The 21,533-nt window shown below is 42.6% G+C and overlaps 1 protein-coding gene across 1 annotated transcript in view; it reads right to left on the bottom strand.

Moving 5' to 3' along the window:
* Positions 1-21,533, bottom strand: part of CELF2 (CUGBP Elav-like family member 2) — a 766,349-nt gene that overhangs the window by 575,561 nt on the left and 169,255 nt on the right. The window contains exon 2 of the mRNA XM_053572290.1: positions 6,980-7,018. The gene's annotated coding sequence lies outside the window, so the exon portion shown is untranslated. The remainder of the gene's footprint in view (positions 1-6,979; positions 7,019-21,533) is intronic.

Consider the following 21,533-nt stretch of genomic DNA (forward strand, 5'->3'; position numbering starts at 1 on the left):
GGTTCTCTGGTGTTTGCTTAGGAGCAAATTCATTGTCATAAACCAACCTCGAATAACTCTCTGCCTTACATTACAAAACATCTTTGAGTATTAGTTTTAACTTTTCATGTTAGGATTTTGTTAATATGCTATTTTAACCTGACCTATTACAAAGGCCATAAAAAAGACTTGTATTACTCAGAAATGGTACTCTTCGTTTTCATAAACCAATTATGTCATCAGAGATGGATCTTCAAGTATTGATTCAATTTTTAGGGAAGATAAACGTGATAAATCTTGCAAAGGTGCCATGAACACTCAGTAAGCAAGGAGCGATGCGTGCAGGTCCCCATGTTGACCGGATGTTCTCACTACCGGACATGCATCAGACACTCTCCCTGCTTCCTCTGTCATGCTATAAATCTACCCATCAGTTGGGGAGTCTACTTAACCACAGACAGAAAAAACAACACAGATAGGGTCTACGCAACATGGTACAACACCGATCGTAATTTTTTTGCATCTTTCTTTCAGCGTGTATTCGTGGGAGTGTCATCTCTGAAATGCCAGGACACTGCTTCCCTGTTCCATATGTGGAAGAGCCGTTCAGATCTGCTCATAAACAAGCATTTTATCCACTCTCCAGGGCTCTGCAGCCTGGGATCCATCAGTAGTTCCAAGGTAAACGTACAGAGCTGCCTTCCTAGAAGAGAACTTAGTCCATTTGCCGCCACGTTGAAATAAAAGGAAGGAAGGTAAAAATCCTAAATTCCAAAATAAAATCTCCAGAGTGACTACAATAAAGCAGATTTCCACTCAGGGAATCATTTAACCGTGGTGATCAATTGCTCATGAATATTATTCGTGTAGGAACAGCCACAGCCTTTGCCGGAATACGTGCTTCAGAACGAAAAACTGTAAAGGCTTTATGTGCTAGAATCACAGGTTAGAATAGCAGAAATAATTTTGCTCTCTGGTCCTTTGAGAAGGCCCCTTGTTCCAGACATCCTGGATGTTCTGATCATTTTTCTTTCTCCTGCCTCAGGTAGCAAATTGGCAGCAGATTGGGCAATATAAATGTTGAGGTAATAGAAATTATGTAAATGCTGCATTCTAGCAAGAAAACTTTCAACCCCTCGGGGTCTTTTAAACAGCATTAATTCCAGAAATTATATACAAAATTTAACTTTTTCTTGCTAATAATGATTTTATAAAGAAAAACTCGTTAGTAGAGGTGACAAATGTGAAGTTCTACTGAACATTTAAATTCAGGAACCTTAGCAAGTGCCCCAGGGAGAAATTTACCCAGCCAATGGCTCTGTGATGTTCTTAAGAAGTAATTTATTCAAGAAAGTCTCCATTCATGAGTTTACATAGGAACAATACCTGCTTTACAAAGGCTTGTGTTCTCAGGATGGCACATACCTAATTTACAATGACTTTCACTTAAAATTTTCATTAGGTTGGTTCAACAGTATTTGATAATTTTAATTCTGTTTTGTGAGATCCCAGGTTCCCATTTATAGGAACATGCAGAGGAAATAAATTTTCAATAAATTTTTAAAGAGCAAATTCATCTCTCAAGTGAACACTGTTAATTTCAGTAGCAAATCTGAGGTGGCGATAAGTTAACCTTTCAGCATTTCTCTGGAAGGCCATTGAGGGAAAGGCCGTGGCATCTCCTAAAAACAACTTGAATTCACACTGCCAGGGCTGTGCCCACACCTACTGTGCAGGAACTCTGCAAGAGACTCTTCTGCAAATTACTGAAGTGGAAAAGGGAGCCCAGAGTCTAAGTGTAGGGTGTTTTCATGGAAATAGGAAAGTGAACCAGACAGGTGAGAGGTGGGTGCCATGCGTTCCTGAAACAGGATTCAAGGAGCCACCATTGACTGAGGTCAGGAGTTTTGGTAGGAAATCTACCATGTAAGTAAGATGCATTCACAAATCTGAAATCAGGGTAGGCTCAGACACAGGCAGACAAGTCTGGGCATAGGACCAGCCCTCTCAGCCTGGCACCGTGAGCCTGTCCTGGCACAAAACCGACTTCCTGCTCCAGGAGGAAAAGGATTTCAGGGATGAGGCGGGGCCAGCCCTGCCCCCGGGATGCGTAACTTGCCCTGCTCGACTAGAAGTGGAATGAATTAATAAGCAATTGTGAAAAAACCAAAACCAAACCCAAACCCACAGAAGATTAAGGGTTTTTAGCATTAAAATTTCCTGTTAAAGTCACCTGATGTAGACTTCCACAGTGATAAACACCAAATTTTTTTTCCTAGCTAACCTGCAGATAGAGCAGGGCCAAGCAAAGTACAACACTCTCTCAATCTTATCAACAAACGGGAAGAACCTAATACTATTTGCCAACAATGAAATTATCTTCTCACCATAGCGGCACCATGTTGACACCGTTGAAATGTAAATAACATTCCCTGCCACATTTATGTAGCATGGTCTTGAAAAATTAGCTGTGGTTTGCAGAGACTGCTATGATAGCTGGAGGCGGCCAAACCAAACCACAGAGCCTCTCCGCCCTGGACCTCCTTAACCATTCTGCACTGGCCTTTTCCTCTGACTCTTACTGCCAAGGAAGAAGGCTACAAAGCAATTATTCAGTGAATTTGATCAATGCAGAAAACAAAACTAGATTATCCACCCCCTGAATGTCAGTTTTCATTGACTAGCATTCTTATTTGTGTTTATTCTCTCTACTTGCCCTAAGACAGTCCTCCTGGTCCGCTTAGGAAGCAGAATCCTTCCTACCCGTGTCAATCAACAAAGGGGGAGGAACCAAGTTCCTTCTGGACAGGAGTCCTGAGCTAATGGTCAGCCTCCTGTTAAGGATTCCAATGAATGCTTCCCGAAACGTGGGGCTTGGGCCCTGAGATGCCATCTCAAAGCTTTGACACTGAAGTGAAAACCCGTGTGTGTGTTATACATGAACTTCATGGTTTGTCTATAACACATGTGGATGTACAGCACAGATCGTACACGACCGTCACTGTCACTGTAAGTTACAGCTCTGTATTTTATGATATATAATGAAATGAAAAGATAAAAGTGACATTAAGCCTTGAATTCCAGTGTTTAAATCACACATTTTATTCATCATTTGGCAGCTAAATGTCTCTTCAAATACTGTGGAAAGTTTTATGATTGAATGTTTGCCTAAAGACCTGGAAGAAATGGGGAAGGCAGCGTTCCTAAGTACAGAGGAACTAGGCTGCGTAAAACTACGAGGCGGCAAATAACAGTCCAATTTCCTGGGGCCTTTGAGAAGGGCCAAAATCTGAGCTGCTCATGACACTTCCAAACTCCTGGTTCCAAAAGGCTCACTGAAGCCACCTTGCACACAGAGCGAGTGAAGGGTATACCTGCTTTCTTATCACATTTAACTTGCCCTGACAACCCTTTCAACCTCTTCATCATTTCTAAGAAATTGATATTTTGGTCTCTGGGGTCATTTGCGCTTAGCTTCCCGTCTGTGTTGGCTCTGCTGTGACCTAGGAGGATGCACCATTATGTGGGCAATCCTAACACTCCACGGTGAAAAGCTTAGCACAGCTGCTAAGAGCGCTGTGAATGCTGTCTGAGGGTCTCCCAGAGGCCTCAGCCCCGTGCACCTTGCTCTCAGAGTTACTAGCTTCAAAACAGGAGGCTCTGTTCTCATGATGCAAGTTGTTGGCCTAACTTGGCAAAGCTCCCTTCGTGATTTACAATGTTTTAAACAAACCTTCTGCTAAGGGACATTGCTTCCCATCTCCTGCCACTGACAGCCTGTGCTCATGTTACCAGGTAAGGGAGAGGGTCGGAAAACAGCGACATCAGTTCCAGACTCTCTCTGCTTGGACTCTGTCTGCAGTGAACTGACCACAGCCAGCTGCTGTGTCACAGAGGGGCAGCCAATCTGCGGGGCAATCCCACGATTTCAGCGCATCTATGAAGGTCTCACTGCCCCCTAGAAGGTTTGCTGCCCCACTGGCTCCTATTAAAACATCCATAAGCCTCCATCATCCGTCCTTTCCCCTTCATCCCAGGGCACACATCCAGGGCAATTTGCAATGGCTGTAATGTAGGTAATTCCCCAAGGAAATTAACCAGATCTCCAAGGGAAAGAAGCTTATGAGTTTTTTTTTGTTGTTGTTTGTTTGTTTTTGGCTCTTTTGATGGGAGTAGGGGACCTTGAGGGTAGAAGGTCTGAGACGGGGTGAACTGAAAGGGAACCAGGAAAGAGGGAAACATAAGAAATGGGAACCCCAAAATGTTTGTGATACGCTTGCCTAATGACTCTCTTGTGGTCCTGTTGACAAAACTCTACAGCTTCAAAGAGTCTAAATTGCTTTTTGTCACCCTCTCCCCTACAGAGGCCAATCCTAATAATAATGAACTCTCCTGAGCAGTGCAATGTGTAAAATATTTTTTTCTCTCATAACGCAGCCTCACATGTAGGAGGCACACCCCCACTGTCATTCACGCAATGCATATGTATTTTAGGATTAAGTAACTTTTTTATTTCCCATCTGTGCTCTAAATCTGCGCCATATGTCACCTAACAAGGTACTTTCATGATTCTTTCATTCAGTTCCCTGTGAGCCATTCCTCTTGTCCCTTGAAAATTAACCTGTCTAGAATCAAAATCACTTCAACTCACAGCCCAGAGCACCTACTGCAGATGCGGCCAATGCCTGTTCACAAAGCTGGTAATTGAATTAAAACACTGAAAAGAAACAGAAAAATGGAATGTACTGAAAAATCAGAAAACACCAATACAAAAATCAGCCAAAGCAAAACGAGTTTAAAAAGCTGTAATGAATGAAATTGCCATAAATAAGAATCCTTTATCAGTAACAGTGCTCCAGAGTTTGTGGTCCTCAATACTCAATTGCAATCATGTTTGAAAAAGGGCAAAAAATATTGTGGAACAGTCCTTCTCGGAGGATGACTTGAAAATGGTTGATTCGTTTAGGTGTATCTTCGGGACTGCCTTGAAATATGTGCGTAAGTCTCCCCTATGACTAGCTGTTGAAATACTATAGTAGGCAGAACTCCCCGTGTTGAATTAGTTAAGAAGGAAGATTAATTATTCTTTTAAATTGGACACTATTCTGATACTTGAAATCACAGAAAAGAGAAAGCAAGTGTGTACTGCTTTCCACAGGGTCCTGCCAGAGGTGTGAACAGGTGGAACGTGTGTGCCACGGATGGCACCGGGGGTCTACTGGGAACGTGTGTGCCACGCATGGCACCGGGGGTCTACTGGGAATGTGTGTGCCACGCATGGCACCGGGGGTCTACTGGGAATGTGTGTGCCACGGATGGCACTGGGGGGGTCTACTGGGAATGTGTGTGCCACGGATGGCACTGGGGGTCTACTGGGAATGTGTGTGCCACGGATGGCACTGGGGGTCTACTGGGAATGTGTGTGCCACGGATGGCACCGGGGGTCTACTGGGAACGTGTGTGCCACGGATGGCACCGGGGGTCTACTGGGAACGTGTGTGCCACGGATGGCACCGGGGGTCTACTGGGAACGTGTGTGCCACGCATGGCACCGGGGGTCTACTGGGAACGTGTGTGCCACGGATGGCACCGGGGGTCTACTGGGAACGTGTGTGCCACGGATGGCACCGGGGGTCTACTGGGAACGTGTGTGCCACGGATGGCACCGGGGGTCTACTGGGAACGTGTGTGCCACGGATGGCACCGGGGGTCTACTGGGAATGTGTGTGCCACGGATGGCACCGGGGGTCTACTGGGAATGTGTGTGCCACGGATGGCACTGGGGGTCTACTGGGAACGTGTGTGCCACGGATGGCACTGGGGGTCTACTGGGAACGTGTGTGCCACGCATGGCACCGGGGGTCTACTGGGAATGTGTGTGCCACGGATGCCACTGGGGGTCTACTGGGAATGTGTGTGCCACGGATGGCACCGGGGGGGTACTGGGAATGTGTGTGCCACACGTGACACCGGGGGTCTACTGGGAATGTGTGTGCCACGCATGGCACCGGGGATCTACTGGAAATGTGTGTGCCACGCATGGCACCGGGGGGTCTACTGGGAATGTGTGTGCCATGGATGGCATCGGGGGGTCTACTGGGAATGTGTGTGCCACGCATGGCACCGGGGGTCTACTGGGAATGTGTGTGCCATGGATGGCACCAGGGGTCTACTGGGAATGGGTGTGCCACGCATGGCACCGGGGGTCTACTGGGAATGTGTGTGCCACGGATGGCACCAGGAGTCTACTGGGAATGGGTGTGCCACGCATGGCACCAGGGGTCTACTGGGCCACTTTTGTCAATTCTCATGGCTGGCTTAGCTGACTGCTTCCAGTCACAAAATATATATATTATAAAATATATATATTAATATATATGTACATATATAAAATATATGTACGTGTGGGTACATATAAAATATATAAGTGTATATATGTATACATATGTATTTTATAATATATATTTTGTGAATATATGTACATATATTTTATTTATGTATATATAATATATATATTAAAACAAGTGGCATGGCTGGAATGATTTCTGATTTCTACTATATCCACTGATCTATATTAGCCTGGGGATTTTGGTGCTGATATACACATTACTATATATATATATTTTCACAGAACTAATTTTCTGAATATTCCTTTAATTTCCCTATACCAGGTACTTTTTAAAAAGAAGCTGACATTTGGGGGAAACACAATACCCCCTCCTCCTTAAGTACAACAAAAGCATCTGTAATATAGGAAAGGGAAATCAGTATCCAAGGACAGGCTTTCATGTAAATGTGATTCACGAGAAAACGGGTGAGACTCGACAGTAAATAGCATCCAGAAGTGAAAAATCCAAAGAAAAGCAACAGAAACATTTATATCCCAGAAAGCATAAAAAACAGGAAATCCAAACCACATGAATAAACCACCCTCACTACCTTGCCAACCGATGTTCTTGAAGTCGGCCAGTGCGAGTCTGCAGGAGAGGCAAACTCTTACCTGGTGGGCTGGATCACTCCCTTCTGTAGCTCTGCAGACCTGCATGTGAAAAAATATAGAAGCTATCAAGTATAGTACTTCCATTTGAGAAAGATATTCTGTGCTAACATGTGATTTAAAAAAAAAATTGCTCTTTCTTTTTGAGACAGAGTCTCACTATGTCACCCTTGGTAGAGTGCATGGCGTCACAGCTCACAGCAACCGCAAACTCTCTGGGCTTAAGCGGTTCTCTTGCCTCGCCCTCCTGAGTAGCTGGGACTACAGGTGCCCACCATAACACCGGGCTATTTTTTGTTGCAGTTGTTATTGTTGTTTAGCTGGCTTGAGCCAGGTTCGAACCAGCCATCCTCGGTGCATGTGGTTGGCGCCGTAACCACTGTGCTATGGGCGCTGCCCGTGCTCTTTTTTTTTTTTAAGATGAAAAAGTTGGAGTGAAGCACTGTGCAATGAGGAAGTGAGATTAATTCTGTGTTACTCAGTTTTTGCAAATCGTTTGCTGTGCTGACAGATCTAGAGAGTAAATGTGGAAGTGAAATTCAGTGGTGGTAAGGGACTTGTTCTGTCCTTAGCAGAACAAGCGGCACGCCTGCAATGATTTCTGATTTCTACTGTACCCACTGCTCTCTATTAGCCTGGAATTTTGGTTCCTGATAGCTGCCTTTTATTTTACCCATCTATGTATCTCAACTGAATTGAGGGGAAGGAAAACAATCAATGCGCTTCTTCTGTCAAGGAAATTTTTACCTAGAAACTCAATGTCAGAGGATTATTATGGGAATCTCTTAATCTGTTTTCTTTAGGAGGTAAAATCTGGAAAATCCACTTGTTCTGGACAAATGTTTACTGAAATCCAGTTACTACATGTAACATTTTTTTTTTTCAGTCAAGCAATACAAACTGGGTTCTAAATCTAGTATCTAAAATATTTTAGATCGATGAGTTATAATTCACCTTCACAACTGTCAGTAAGGTAAGATGGATGAATCAGAAATAGTGAGACACAGATATTCTACGATAAATGAAAAGCTGAACTTAATTCTAGAACCCTTGAACGTATTGGTATAGGCCAGGGGGTGGCAAAGTGGAGTCTAAGGGCCAAACCTAGACTAGAAACTGTTTCTATCTGACTTGTGACACAGAATGGTTTTTATCTTTTTAAAAAGTTAAAACAGATCAAAAGAAGAATACTTCATGGCATGTGAAAGTTACATGAAATTCACATTTCAGTGTGCGCAGATAAAGTGTTACTGGAGCCTCTGGCTGCCTTCCTGCTACACTGGCAGAGGTGGGCAGCTGGAACTGAGGGCGGGCGGCCTGCACAATCTAAAACATTTGCTCCCTGGGCCTGGCTCAGTGGCTCATGCCTGTAATACCAGCCCTTTGGGAGGCCGAAGCGGGAGGATCACTTGAGGCCAGTAATTTAAGGCTGCAGTGAGCTCTCATCACTGCTTCCCACATACTCCAGCCTGGGTGACACAGTGAGACCCTGTGTCTTAAAAAATAAAATAAAATAAATTACTATCTGGTTAAGAAAAAGTGTAATAACCCCTGGCAGCCTAGGTTATAATTGATTCATCTTTGTGATGGGAAGGAATCATGTGATGAGATCCCAATAAATGAAGCTGATTAATAAGACAGGCGAGTTCTAGAGCTTTGGATCATTAACATATAGAGGATGTTTTTCTCTCTCCTGGGTCCTCTAGATCACCCACAGCAAACTCTGTGAGGCTCACTCATGAATGAATAAATGAAGTCCTTAGCTGTCTGTGCTAGAAGTACTAGGCTGGATTTTCTGACATACCACAGGTACTTATCAAGATACTTCTCTGTGAATAAGACTTTAAGACTATCCTTAATATTTAATAAGAATATCTGTAACATTATATGGAATTAATAAAAGTAACTCTTGAAAGAAGCAAAGCAAAACCCTTAAGTATACATAATTATTTACATGAAGAATTTATATAAAGTTTAAACAGTTTATATTATCACATGAAGTTATGTATAATACATAAGCATTTATATGAGGTTCAAAAATGGATGCAACCAAACTGCATTTTAATTTATTTTTATTAAATCATAGCTGTGTACATTAGTACAATCAAAGGGTACAATGTGCTGGTTTCATATACAATCTGAAATATTTTCATCAAACTGTTTAATATGAACTTCATGGCATTTTCTTAGTTATTGTATGTAGACATTTGTATTCTGCATTTAGTAAGTTCTAAGATGCACCGTAGGTATGGATCCATGCACAAAGGAATCTATACGATATGTATGCTGTAAAGGATTAATTTTGTCCAGAGAGAGAGTTCTGGCCTATTGCTCAGTCCCTGGAAAAGAACCTCTATTCCAAAGCCCTTGGATGTGAGTGTCACTGTTTACCCTAGACCCCTGGCCTGCACCAGGTAGTCTGTGCTAACACTGGGATTCATGGAGGGGGGAGCCTTGGGCAAAGAACTATCAAATCAACCTTTGGTGGGGCTGGAGACACAGGTCCACCTTGCAGACCAACCAACCAGTTTATATAATTGAGCCCTTAACAGAAACTCTGGACAGAGTGCTTGGTGGACATCCCTGGTTGGCGGCTGCCATGCATTGATCCTGGGAGAGGTGAGCATCATCTGCAAAACTCCACTGGGGGGCGGCGCCTGTGGCTCAAGGAGTAGGGCGCCGGTCCCATATGCCGGAGGTGGCGGGTTCAAACCTAGCCCCGGCCAAAAAAAAAAAAAAAAAAAAAAAAAAAAAACTCCACTGGGAGGGGACCACCTAAAGTCTACCCTTGGAACTACCCTGGATCCTGCCCCACAGGCCTCTTTCCTCGGCTGACTTGCATCTGTAACTCTTCACTATAATAAACCATAAGCATGAGAAGTCCTTTCCTAAGTTCCAAGATCCTTCTAGAAAATTATCAAGGTGGTCTTGGGGATTCTACTATCTACTGATGCCAGAAGTGAGCATGGTCTTAAGGACCCCCAAGCTCTACAGTAATATATGCACATTTTCTTGACTTATATGCATGCGTCTGTATGTATCACGAAGATCATGTTGCTTATTGCCGGGGTCGTGTGTGTGTGTGTGCGTGTGTGTGTGTGTGTGTGTATGTGTGTGAATGCCATGTGGCTTCTGGGATGCCGACAATGTATTTTTCCATCTGCTAGTGGAATATGAACACATCCCTATTCTTGGAGCTGTTCATGTACATCTTACACACTCATCTGTATTCAGACTGGCTCAACACTGCAGGAAAGAAAAAACTCCATCAAGTAAGTTATGAACACACACACATTTCAGTGCAGCCAGTAAAGCATTCAGCTGCAGAAAAGATGACCGTGCTGTCCTCAGTCCCATTACTCAAGAGCTATTACCTATTTTTCACAAAGAAAACAGTCCCGAAGACCCATTTAATAGGAGATGTGCCCTCCTGCCTCCACCTCCCACCGTTCTCTTGGTAAATACGGCTACCAATTTATAAATAAAAAAGTGCGATCTTAGCGGTTTACAACAATAGGCCAAAAGAGGGAGGGGGAAATAAACAAAACCTCTCCGGAAATCTCTTTAACTGAACTGTTCAAGGATCATAATCGTAATTCTCATGGCCATGTGAGAAAACACTGATCTTGATTTGTTTTATTCACTGTTTGCTGGAATCTTAAAAATCCTGTCCCTCTCCTTGAGTATATCTTGGAATGGATTAAATAACTTCAAAGTCTCAGCTCCCTGGTGGAACCATATGTGATCCTAATAGGAAACTGTAACTTCCTCCATGAATGGAAACTGGGATTTCTCTCCCCGATTCACCACCTACCCCGGTTCTGGGAATACTGTGTGCCCAGGTGAATACTTTTTAACTGATCCATCACAAGGACAATGGAAACCCATCCGCTGTTTCCTGCTGTCACAGAGACACATTCAAGCCCAGTTTCTGGCTTTTATGTTGTCACTGCATTTGTACATGGCACATGCAAGGTTGTCACACTGAAAGACCGTCATCATCCTCTTCCATGCAAGAACAGCAGCTCCACCATAGCACACGGTTCTTTACAGCCGGATCGTGAACTTCCTTACCAGCTGTCAGAGTTTAGTATCTGACAAATCTGAGCATTTGTCTGAAATACAGACACTATAATATGGCCATAGTAAGGGAAAGCAATTTTAAATATTCATTTTAACTTCTTAAAATATAATTTATTGACCTTTAAAAATCCCATAAATCCACACACTTTAGAAACAATTTTTTTGCAAGATGTGGGGATCCATCCATATATCTCCTATAAAATAATATTATAGGCAATAAAAAGATTATAAAGATGTCGATAACTAATGGAACAGAACAAAGCACATCACAGAAGTGGAGTTTTGCTACAGAGCTGTGCCAGGGGTCGACTCAGACCAAGTGATACGTATAGACTAAAGACAGTAACTTACTAGGGCATTTTATAAAGTGACTCTCTCTTAAAAGTCACCCCCGATCGACTGTCACAAGTCAATTCCTGGCAATTGCATTACCCAGCTTCATCTGATTTCATTGTTCATATGCCCCTGAATAATCAAGCCACTGTCATTGATCAGGGGCTTGTTCTGACCAACTGAACAACTCAATCAAATTGACCTGTGGCAACTTGTTTCTCTGCTTAGCAGACAGTAGTTAGGAACCCCCAAAGCCTGAGTCAGCTATATCTGAGCCACTTCAATCAATAAACACGAGGCTGCTTCCAAGCAAAGAGCATGGTTATAGAGGACAAGCCACGGGCTGGTCCTACTGCATATTTTTTTTGCAGGAGAGCTTGGATGCAGTAAGGAGCCCCTCACATCTTACTGTGGGTTAATCATTCAATGGAACTTGCACAAACTCCGATTCTTTGGACCCACTCCAGAGATACTGATTTAATATTCTATCTTGGGGTCTCAGGGATATGCATTCTGGGTGATCATGGTGTGACCATGTCCCACTCTGGTTTGGGACATTGATAATGGGGGAGGCTGTGGATATGTGGGGAAAGCAGTTGATAGGAATTCTTTGTATATTTCTCTCGATTTTGTTGTGATCCTGAAATGTCTCTAAAAAAATGGAGTTTTAAAAGAAATGTCTAATAGTTGGGTGGCACCTGTGGCTCAAAGGAATAGGGCGCTGGCCCCATTTACCAGAGGTGGTGGGTTCAAACCCGGCCCTGGCCAAAAACTGCAAAAAAAAAAAAAAAAAAAAAAGAAAGAAAGAAAGAAAAAAAAGAAGCATCTAATGGTTAAACTACAAAACACATTTTTTTTTTTTTGTCAATTTTTAAATAGAATGTTGTTATCGGGACATGATGTGCTTTGTCTAATGGTCACTGCAGGTCTGGACAATCCATAAAGGTGCAACTCTCACAGGAAATTCAGACTGGGATGCAAGTCAGTTTCATTCTACAAATATGCATTGAGTGCATACTATGTTTATTTTATTTTTTGTATTTCACGCTGCCACCCCACCTGCGCATACTATGTTTAAAACATACGTATAACTCAGTCTTTGACCACCAGAGACAGGTAATCTGACACATCTAACAGTCATATTATGAGAAATGTGTTAGCTCTCAATGAGGAGTTCAGGTTAAGTTCTTCAGGATTTAGAAGGCAGGGAAACAAAACCTTGTGACTATAGATGAAGATGTTGTGAGCAGGGATAGCAAATCAGGGGATGTGTGGTGAGGACAAGTGGTCTGTGGTGGGTGGTTCAGGGAGTCCAAGCAGAGATGAACTGAGACGTTTGTCTTCTTGTGTGTTTGGGTTCTGGCCCCCAAGGAGGCAGGGCTAATCACAAATTAGGATCCAAAGTTGCACATCATCTTTAGAAAGAATATGCCTTAAATAGTTTGGATATAAATATAACCATTTAGCTTTTGACACTGCATTCTGGTGGGAGCCAAAAAGATAATGTCCTAGTTCCTAGTTTTGTAAAGTCACTCCCTCTCTCTCTGCTGCAATTACTGTCTCTGTGTGGCGTCTTAGTCCAGGACTCCTTCTTATCTCAAAGGAACATCAGCATTGGAAAAAAGTTTTATTTGACTAGGACTTTACTCTTCACAAAACATCCACCCATATAGTCTCTCTTTGATTTACACAACCAACCCTTCAGGCATTTGGGGCTGACATTTTGATCTCCATTTTGTAGGTTAGGAAACTGAAGCTCAGAGAAGTACATTATCCAAGGTCTCCTGGCTTTCAACCGGATTTACAGTCACAGTTCAAAGTCACTTCTACCGCCACCCAACCACTGCCAATAAGCCGTCTCTATTCACAGTGAGAAGTAAATTAAGAGTGGTTATGAAAATATTCAGTAATAGAAGTTAAAACTCTTAACTACAACGCAACCAATAATCGTGTTCAAGAAGCTAGATGTTTTTACATATAACTTTAAGTAAAATATCAATCAAAAGCAAAGAGTAACAAAACAACTAAAACCTAGTATCAGAGACGCAGACGTAGTAATAGTTGAGTCAACCAGAGGTTAGGGAGGCGTCTTTGACGTGGTGCAACATGAAACACGTATGCCATATTTAGTCAAAAGTGTTTCACGTAAGCGCGTGAGGAATTCATGTCATGAAACCTATTTTCCATTTTATAGGAAACGCGAGAGAGAGAGGAATAAACTAATGGGTACAAGGAAGAAGTACCCAGGCCAATCTAGAAGGTAGGGCATTCTAGCAGGGCAACCTACCCAAGTAATTCCGTAAACTACAGGATGGGAATGGAGAGAGTGGCGGGAGAAAAGGGCTAAAAAGGACCAGAAGAGAATGTGGGGTGACATCTTGGTTGTGGTGGTGATTTCATAGATGATTACATTTGATAAAACTTACTGAACTGTACATTTTAAATACGCACAGTTTATTGTACGCCAATTATATTGCCATCAAACTGTTAAAAATGTCACTGGCAAGAGCAATTCATAGAACTACAGGGGTGCTCATTGTGAATTTCTAGATACCCCAGTCTCTCCCTCCAGGCTGGTGTTTTGCCTGAATTTTCCATTTCATCCTCTCCAGCAGTAGAGGGGTTGGCACAGCTGCTTGCTGGAATCTGTGCCTCTTTGGGGTGTATAATTTGAACAGTCAATTTCATGAAAAGGATTGCGCTAGTGGTGAGGAATGCAAAGAATCATGGGGTTTGTTTGAAGGGTAAAAAGCTACAGCTCACTGCCATTGTGAGATGCTGTGTATAACCCTGGCTGGCAACGGTGTGGGCTAGCCCCTTGCTGAGCGGAAGTTTTATCGCAATCTGACCTTTGTCTGATGCTACCTTGTGTTTTTATTTCCACGTTCTAGAGGATTGGGGGCTGACACATGGGCCTGCACAGAGGCACCTTTGCAAAATCTAATTTGCATAAGCCCACACATTCAAGCTGTAGACTGTTTAAAAGTTCCATCCATAGGTATGATATTGCTCCTGCAGATAAAAATAAAAAGGCCCTTTGAAATTTGGGGAATGTAATAACTCCAGCTTATATGCTCTTTAAGTTATAATATTTCAACACTGATTTATGTTAGGAGCTGTGACCAGCCTGGCAACTCACCCTGTGGCCTCTGGTGCTTAAAAACATCTCCATTTCTGTATGCTGACACCTGAGAGCACTCTCTCGCGGTGCTAACATCCATGCTTGCAAGAGTCTATTTTGAATACACTATTTTTCCCCCAAAACAAATGCTCGGTCCATTTTCACAACATGGAGTGATAATGCAGATTCAGATTCTAACACAGAATTAAAGTAAAAAAGTCAGCTTTTTGGATAAAAATAACTATAGCTACCATAGCTATGTAGTTAGTATAATGCAGGTGGATCAATTCACTTATTCAAAGAGTGTGGTGTCTTTCTGTCCTAACATCCTGAAACATTTTCAAATGAATGGGGATCTTTTAGATTGCCTAGTGTGGGATGTATTTAGACATGGTGGCCGTAATTTTAAATTGCACAGGAGCTTTATGGCCACCCTGTATACACACACACACAAGTAGAGTCTCTGTAGATTGACCACCTCAGGGACTGTAACAAACAGGTTAACATACAGAGGTGGTCAACATGAGGAACTTCCATAGGGCATATCAGGTTTATGAAAATTAGGTCAACTTAAGGAGGTGGTCAATGTAGGGAGGTGATGAGCTATACAGGTTCCACTTGTATGTGTGTTCTATGTATATATTTTCATTTTTCCCAATGTTTACTCCCTCCATTATGCTCTCATCTGATTCATTCTGGAATCACAATGCTCATGCATGTGCAAAAACCAACCCACTGACCCCCGACAATAGGCTGAATTCTGAACTAGCCTCTTTTTCACAGGTGCACCGCCTTCCTCCTCAGGTGGGGCTATTTCTAACAGTGGTTATTTCAGAGCAGTCCTACCCTTCTCATTTTCAACCTCCATTACCAACTTGAGACTCATCAATTCAAGGGGCAGAAATGGTGTGATTCGCTTGAGCCTGGGCTGGAAGGAGAGCTGCTGGCAATGTTTGGCCACCTGGTGGGGTGCTGGGCACTGGCCAGCGGCCTACCTCCCCTGCCTCATCTCCCTTCGAGAGATATGGAGCCAACAACGCAGGTTCATCACCTGGGACTGCTCTACTCTAACTTGAGGACTGTTACAAAGGCTATATGCTCCATGGCTGTAACCGCAAGAGGAAAAGGTTAAAGTTGTATAGGGCAATGGATGCAAAGAATGAGATTTCATTCTTAAACCCAGTAAATGAAGACAAAAGCAGGGAAGGCAAAGACACCTGGAGGGGCTGCACCCACCAAAGGATGCTCTGTGCTCTGCAAGCAGAGACAATGAGGAAGCCTGCTGGGCAAGGGCCTGACTGTCAGGGTCACCTGGCGTGGGCAGGGTGGGGAAACCCATTTACAAGCTTCATGGGCCCTGGCTTCCTTCCTGGACCTTGCCAGGGATTGTATGGAATGTACTTGCCCATGGAGCATTCTTTTTCCTTAAAGTTGCATGCCCTCTACCAGATCAGTTCCCTGTAGACTTGAGTGTTAAGAATAACTTGCAGGATTTTGATGTACCCACCACTGCTTCCCTAAGTGATTCTGAATGCTAGTGTTTAGTATTAATAATTAATGACTGGCAAAAGTATTATAACATCACCCTTCTTTTAAGACGGACTTGTGATACATTGGAATTGGGAGCAAATAAATGAGCGAAATATTTTATGATCTTTGTACTCTATTCAGTTTTTCCAACTATAAAAAGAGTGCTTATTAGATAGCAGTATTTTACTACTTGCTAACAGGTTTTATATGTCCAGGCTAGACCATCAGCCTTCCAAGGGAGACTGTTCCCCCATCATCTCCAGGACAAATAGTTACATGGATAATTGAAGATATTTAGATTACAAGAAAAAGATGTGTTTCTTGCTTATCCATACATTTACATATATCCATTATATATTTTATGCCTATTGTGTATTTGTAATGCAGAACCATTGGAAACTCCATTTGCAGACAATTTTGCTACTTCTACAAATTTATGGGCATAAACTCTGTATTTCATTTTGATTTCCACGAGCTGTTCCAAGTGTGGGCATATTCTTTGATCCCGGGAGCAAATTTTGACCTTTTCAGTTCTTTTATTCACTTTGACACTAATTTTAATCCTTTATTCTGAGCAGGTTCCCATTGTACTTAGTGAACAATAAAGGGGCCCCTACAGGCCCAGAGATATCTGTAAAGTGCCCACAAATTTTAACGAAAGAAGGCGGCACTCCATGATTAAAAGCTTTAAATTCTCAAAGAGCAACATGATTAATCCAGCTCCACAGTGCTGAGTGGCTTCACGCCGGCTTCATTTGTTGGTATTGTTATTTTCCTCGGTTGTATTTGATTCCTTGGAATGGGGACGATTTTAGTGCCTGCAGTTAACATGCATATCTCTCTGCTACTGCAAAAATGTCTTAACTGGTTCAATAATGTTTTACACGATTCCTTTCTGTCTTTGTGAGGAAAGGAAGGCCAGATCTGCCTATGAAGACAGGCTCACGTAAGGCACACACCTGATGTCAGGGCAAACGTAAAAATCCTTTTCGGTTTACTGTGTGTTTAGGTGAACTGAAGGCAGATGGTGCCGATGGTTTTCTATCCCGGTTTGTTTTCTACCGAGCTATTTTTAAAGATCTCTGGGCTCCTCTATTCTTCCTTCACAGCCCACTCCACTGTTAAAATAAAAAAGGACGTGCATCATTTCTAGCTAAACTCTACTTTTACATTTTCTCTTTTGCTCGTTCCTTTGCAAACAGAACATTCACCTGGTTTCATCTCTGTAGCATCACTTCAACTAGCCCAGGGGGGCTCGGAGGGCAATTCTTCAGCTTCACGTTTCCAAGTGAAAACACCTCTATTATCATTCATCTTTCCTCACAGAGCCTGTTTTCTATCGCCTTGTGTTTCTATTTCTGTATTCATTTTTTAAAACTTGAGCCCCAAACCAGTTGCAATAAAAAATGTGACAATGAGTATCTGAAAGGACAGTGGTTTCACCTCGTGTCTCGTGTCACGTCACTTGGGAGAGATAAATGTTGTGTTTACCGTTGCTCTATAGCTATGCTTATTATTTTTAAGTTGCTTCAAATCTGTCTTTAGCTTGTGATCTCCTAGGAGCACCCAAACTGTGTGTTTACACTTTTGCTTACCCACCTGCCTTTTATCCGGATTTTGAATAGGCTGATTATTTTTGGACTCTAAGGATGTTAATCCACATCTATTTCAGTGAAGAAGATTTGTTCTTAAAACTTGTTTGGGGAGTTCAAAGTTCTCTGAGAGAAGCTCCAGATGCTGCAGAAATTTGTTTTCAACGATCTCTCTTTCAAAGAGTCACTTACACCAAAATGGATTTTTGTTCCAATAGGTTATACTGAGAGTAAAGCAAAGATGACAGGCTCAAGCATCCACTGGTGCTCTAATTATGTCACGTGTGGCTGCTGTTGAGTTAGAAATCTAATATTTCTGTTACATGTTGTGATTTATCTTCAAGGAAAAGGGTAGGGAGTCAGGGCTGGGGGCACAACACTTTCAGTGATGTTACCTGGGCAATGTTAGTGGGGGTGAGGAGGTCAGATGCTTTGGGGAGGGGGTTTCCATTAAGAAACAGTACTTAAAGAAGCTTTGTCTACAATAGGAGGAACAAACTGGCTAGAGGGGTCTTAAGGGACAGATGACGTGTCAAGGGGTCCCCAAGGACTGCCAAGATGTTTGGTCTACAATGGGGGTTCTCCAAGGACTGAGCAGACAGAAAAAGGGAGAGAAACTGTGCAATGGAGTGAGAATCAAGGCCTTGACAGGGGGTCTTTGGAGCTTGCTCTCAGTTAAGGCAACAGTGTCCCTTACTGACCTACCCTCGTCAACATAGTAATAATCACACCCACCAGCACCAAGTGCCCTGGTGACCCCCTAGAAATTGTCTCATGGGGAGAGAAAAGGGGTGGATTTGCCATTCTGGGAATTCTTCACCTTTTTCTAAGAAAGACTATGAATATTCCGCCCTCCCCTCTACTTAAAATAGAATTAGGGGATCAGCATAAAGGGGTGAAATCTTGTTAAACTCAGGGTCTCTTCCACTCAGGGGGTTGACCCATTCTTTCTCTGGAATGTTCCATGCTTTAATAAACTCTGGCACTTTGCGTGCTTGCATCTGGGCCCATTTGCTTCATTGACTTAGTACCAGTAATCATTTTTTGGTACTAGTAGCCAAGAACCACAGAACACGGACTTGACCTCAGGTCCCCACACCTGACAGTAATAAGTAACTACAAATGCTTAGCCTTAGTGTGGTTTTCAATGGGTCAACCCACTGAAGCTTTCCTGTCACTTTACCATGGAATTTCCAGTGTCCACCAGCAGTCTTAGTCTCTTTCGATTACCGGACATTAAGTGAGAAGTAATGTTTGGTATTTCTTCCTGGCTCTTTTCACCTTGGTTCAGCTACTGACACACATATTCTTTGGGCTCTTTCATCAAATGGGTTAAATATCCTTTGAAGTCAAAATTATCATTTGTAGTTTAAGAATGGTTGAAATAGAAAGAGTTAAGAGTTCTTGGAGCTCCATCTCTTTTAATCAGCGTATAAATACCTTGGATTTTTGTTGTATTTTTATTCTTTTGGGGGAAACTGAGGAAGAATTGCAGTTTATGAGACCATTCTCCTTGAACAATCCTAAATATTAACTGGTGGCCGCTGGCTTTGGAACAACCACCAAGAAATAACCAGAGATTAATAAATGCTGCTCAATTTCATGGTGGCTGTTCTTGGTACTTTCCTCCCTACACTATTATGAGTGTACACAGCCACTGCTGTGCACTTAAAATGAAAGGTTTTTCAAGTTCACCTCTTAGCCCCTGTAATATTTCAGCTAAGCCTGCCCGAGGACTTTTTCTCTTTTTATGATGGAAATAATAAAGTATCATGAGTTTGCAATAACAGCTCTTATTTCCAACATCATCTTATTTCTAAGAAGTGGAACAATAGCTCCTTATCTTGCAGTAAGACCGTCCAGAACAGTGGAGTTTGGACCAAGAAGCTGGAACGGGGGTTTGTTGACACGAAGTACTACAAGGGTCAAGGAAAAAACATCTTGACATTGAGTTGCCATGGCTGCATGTGATGTTGTAGTGACACTTCTCTTTTTCAGCAAGTGGTTGATGTGCACCCCAATTAACACGTCGCAAAGCAAAGCCACCATGTGAAAAGATCATCTGGTGGCTTCCCCAGTCTCTTGCTTATCACTCTATGGCTGGTTTGGCTGCAAATTTTTGCCAATTTAGGATTAAAATGTACCTTAGAGGGAGATGTCACTTGCTCCAAAGGCCAGGCCTGTGGAGGAGGGGGTTTATTTTTAGTGGAAATGACACTACTTAGGCACATGGATTTCCCTCAGGTCATGAGCTGTGCGTGTCCTCACCTGTCTGCCATGTCTGCAAGTCTCTGTATTAAGGAGTGACGGACCCACCAGGACACAGGGTGAGCAGCTGTCACTGGAAACCATGTCAGTGTTGAAAGGTCTCACCTAATAGCCAGGCTGTCCCTATGGAGCAATGTCACCAGGCAGAAGCAGCTCTTTGCATGGATTGCTCCATCTTGAACACATGCCAGTGAATTATGGTATGAGAAGAATGTCCCCTGGTGACTGGGGACAAGGTCCCCTTCACCAGGTAGGTGTACCCATGGGCCAGGGACTGCATGCTGGGTGTTAATGGTGCACAGCTGTTGTCTTCAGTGAATTTCTCTTCACCTGTTCCCCACAGAGAAGCCTGGAAAGTTACTTCCTACAGGCAAACCCCACACTCCTGGAGCTGGGGTGTCCTTAGAAAATGACTGGCTGATGCGTAGATACCAAGTCCCAGTTTTTGTACCTGAAGATAAGGTGCTCCAGACCTTTCTGTGAGATGAGGATGAGGCCCAGCTTTTCCTGAAACCAGATCTTTGCTTACTTGGTCCCTGTCCCACCTGCTTCCCTCACACCCTCCAACTCCTTCCACAGTTGTCTATGTCTCAGCCTCTGCTTTCAGAGAACATGACCCTGGAAACAAAACCTTCTATGGCAGTATGCTCCCTCTTAGGACAGTGATGACCATTTTGATATTTGTGGAACATTTGAAAATCTAGATGTATCTAATTCACCTGTGAAAAGCACAGATATGCATTGACAACAGAAACCAGCAACTCCACTCCTAGGTCTGTGTCCGAGATAAACGAACATGCATGCAAAGCTTAGGACAAGAAAGTTCATAGCACATTTATTCATAAAAGTGCAAGCTAGAAACTACCTAGTGTGTGTCTCAGTAGGAGACAGAGAAAACAAACTGTGGTATATTCATAAAATGGAATCCCACCCAACCAAGAAAACCAATGACTCATGCGTGAGCGAATAGAGATGAACCTTGAAACCACCATGCAAGAGACCAGATGTGAAAAAGGAGACACTGCATGACTCAGTGTAAATTAAAGTCTAGAATAGACAAACTAATTCATGGTGACAGAAATCAAATCAGTGATTACTCTGGAGAAGGATGTGGAAATGGCTGGAAAGGAGCAGTAAGGAATTTCTGGGGCTACAGAAATGTTCAGTCTTGATTTGCATTCATCAAAACTTGTTAAAGAACATACTGAAGATCTGAGGATGTCTCTGTATATAAATTATACCTCAATTAAAAAAATCAGACGTTAAAAACATCTTTTTCAGAGTTTTCTGTTAAACTTGTGTTGAACTAGGATTGTAACGAATTCAGCTCAGAGATACACCACTGTAATTGGTTGCAATGTTTTGGCAGCCCTGTGCATCTTTTCTATAGAATTTTCCATTCGGGTTCAATTTACTTCAAGTGGACTTAAGATTAGAGAGAAAAAGAGAGAGAAAGATTGTAGAATCTTCAGACTTCCTTAAAAAATTAATGTAACATAATCATGCTTTTTGATGATATTTGATTTGCAAAAGGCCTATCATTCATTTATTTTCTGCTATCAAACATCTATAGTTTACTTACAACATTGAAAGTACTGAATTAGATGCTAGGAATATAAAGAAAGAGAAA

The sequence above is a fragment of the Nycticebus coucang genome, chromosome 20, assembly GCF_027406575.1.
Source record: "Nycticebus coucang isolate mNycCou1 chromosome 20, mNycCou1.pri, whole genome shotgun sequence".
In the NCBI taxonomy this organism is placed as follows: domain Eukaryota; kingdom Metazoa; phylum Chordata; class Mammalia; order Primates; family Lorisidae; genus Nycticebus; species Nycticebus coucang.